Source organism: Gossypium hirsutum, chromosome D07 (genome assembly GCF_007990345.1).
Source record: "Gossypium hirsutum isolate 1008001.06 chromosome D07, Gossypium_hirsutum_v2.1, whole genome shotgun sequence".
Taxonomy (NCBI): domain Eukaryota; kingdom Viridiplantae; phylum Streptophyta; class Magnoliopsida; order Malvales; family Malvaceae; genus Gossypium; species Gossypium hirsutum.
This window is the reverse complement of record NC_053443.1, coordinates 44,254,917-44,257,697: the sequence shown is the minus strand read 5'-3', so window position 1 is coordinate 44,257,697 and position 2,781 is coordinate 44,254,917. Positions and strand designations below refer to the sequence as shown.

Genomic DNA, 2,781 nt, shown 5'->3' with positions numbered 1-2,781 from the left:
CCATAAAAGGCAATGAAAAATGGTCCTTCCGAGTGGCTTTGTTCAACTTTCTATAATCAATACAGATTCTCCAATCGATAACAGTTCTCGTTGGAATTAACTCGTTACGCTTATTTTCAACAATCGTGATTCCACCTTTCTTCGACACACACTACATCGGACTTACCCACGAACTATCTGAAATAGGATAGATGATTCCTGCATCTAACCATTTGATCACTTCCTTTCTCACAACTTCTTTCATAATAGGATTGAGCCTTCTTTGCCCATCAATTCGAGCTCTTTCGCCCTCATCTAAAATTATTTTATGAATGCAAAAAAGAAGGGCTTATACCTCGAATATCAGGTATGGTCCAACCAGTTATTTTCTTAATTTTATTTAGAACAATAATAAGTTGCTCCTCTTGATCTTTCGTCAGTTCTGCTGAAATAATCACGAGCAAAGTAGAATAGTCACCTAACTAAATGTATTTCAAATAGGAAGGAAGTACGTTTAGTTTGATTTTAGGTGGTTCTTCAATTGACAACTTGGGTTGCGCAAATTTTCTGACTTCCAACTCCAACGGTTCAAATCGTGTGGAATGAATAAAATTTCTCGAATTGGGTTCCATCAAAGCCATGTTTTCTTCACATTCTTCATCCTCCAAAGGATAAAATCCAAGGCTTTCTCCAATAAATCTTCTTCAAAATTGTTTTCCATAGAAACCTAGGTTTCTATCTCTTCCATAACTGAACACTCCTCTGCCGGATCGAGAAATTTCATCGCTTTAAGAATGTTAAAGATTACCTGATCGTTTTGAACTCGCATGGTGAGTTCTCCTTTTTGCACATCAATTAATGTTCTTCCCATAGATAAGAAAGGTCTCCCAAGGATGATCGGCACTTCCTTACCTGCTTCAAAATCTAAAACAATGAAATTAGCAGGAAAAATAAATTTATCGCCTCTTACCAAAACATCCTTGATCTTTTCTTCAGGATATGCTAAAGATCGATCTGCTACCTAAAGCGTCACAGTTGTAGGTCTTACTTCACCTATCCCTAACATCTTGAAAATAGACTTAGGCATCAAGTTGATACTCGCTCCTAAGTCACATAAAGCTTTACCACAGTAAGATTCACCAATGTTACAGGGTATAGTAAAGCTTCATGGGTCTTTCAATTTCAGCTGCAGTTTGTTCTGCAGGAACGCACTACACTCCTTTCTCAAGGCAACGGTCCCATACTCACTCTGTCATTTCTTCTTGGACAGTATATCCTTCATAAACTTCACATAATTCGGTATTTGTTCTAAAGCCTTCACCAACGGAATATTGCTGTGTAACTGCTTCAGAACATCAAAAAATTTCTTAAATTTCACCTCCTATTTCTGCTTGTTTTGCTGCAATCTTTTCGGATATGGAGGTGATGGAACTTTCGGTTGAACCGGAAAACTTTTCAGAGTAGGTAAATTTGCATCCAAAGAAGATGTTAAAATATTTGAATTCACTGAGTTAGGGTTTACCTTGTCAAACATTGCAAATTTTGATTCCTTTGGTGTAGGAACTTCAACAGCTGGTTGATTCTTCTCAACGGGCTTATCTTCGACAACAATCAGTCGAGGTTCTAGAATTTTACCACTCCGCAATATCACTACCTTAATATGTTCTTTACCTAAATTTATTAGATTCTCAGTATCATTTGGCAAGGTTCCTTGTCAATAAAGTAGCTCCGTAGCTAACTGGCCCATTTGGTTTTCCAAATTTTTTAGTGTTGCTGCTTGGCTTTGGATCAAAATGTCATTTTTTGCCATGTATGCTTTCAACAAGTTCTCCAAACTTTTTGATGCCTTATCTTGAGGTGGTTTTGGAGATTGCTGATTAAACCCTTGAGATTAGTTGGGTCTTTGCTGTAATAAGTTGTTGTTCAGTCTATATCATTGGTTGCTCCAAGAAAAGTTAGAATGATTGTGCCATGAAGGATTGTAGAAGTTGGACTGGGGTCCTTGTCCACTCCTATTTTGGTATTTGATGGACAATTCTCAAAAGAATGACCTTCCCCACAGTACACACAGGAAACTATTTCAAATAGACTTGGTGGCTGAGCTACAAATTATTAGTACTATTAGCGATTAACTATTTTAGCATAGAGGAAATAGACGATACCTGAGCTGATAACGAAGTGAGGGAGTCAACTTCATGAACTTCAGCTACACGTCTTCCTGAAGCTATTCGATTTGTTGGCCATTGATAGTTATTACTTGAGACCCTCTTGATGATATTATAAGCCTCATTATAAGACTTAGACAAAATTGCACCATTCGCGGAAGCATCTACTATCAATCTTGTATGTGCATTGAGACCATTATAGAATTTCTCTAACTGGATACAGTGTGGAATCCCATGATGAGGATACTTATGAAGTAACTCCTTGAATTGCTCACAAGCCTCATACACACACTCGTCATCCAATTGTCGGAAAGTTGTGATCTCGTTCCTCAACTTAGCGTTTTTGCTAGGTTGGAAATACTTAACCAAAAATCTCCCTGCTAATTCTTGTCATGTAAATAGGGAACTTGGTGGAAATGAATTGAGCCATGCTCGTGCTCGATCTCACAATGAGTACAGAAACAACTTCAACCTCAAAGTGTCTTCAGTCACACCGGCTATCTTGAATGAATCACTCACCTCCCTAAACAATTGAAGGTGGAGATGTGGATCTTTTGTGGGCATACCATTAAATTGGCCCACCATTTGTAGCATTTGAAACATCACTGGTTTCAATTCAAACTGGGTTGCCTCAATA

General features: G+C 37.9%; 1 non-coding gene across 1 annotated transcript; it reads left to right on the top strand.

The window, feature by feature from the left end:
• Window positions 1-2,373: 2,373 nt before the first annotated feature.
• On the top strand, window positions 2,374-2,480 carry LOC121219637 (small nucleolar RNA R71). Its single transcript, XR_005916527.1, has one exon. It is a non-coding gene; the product is annotated as a small nucleolar RNA R71 (small nucleolar RNA).
• Window positions 2,481-2,781: the final 301 nt, after the last annotated feature.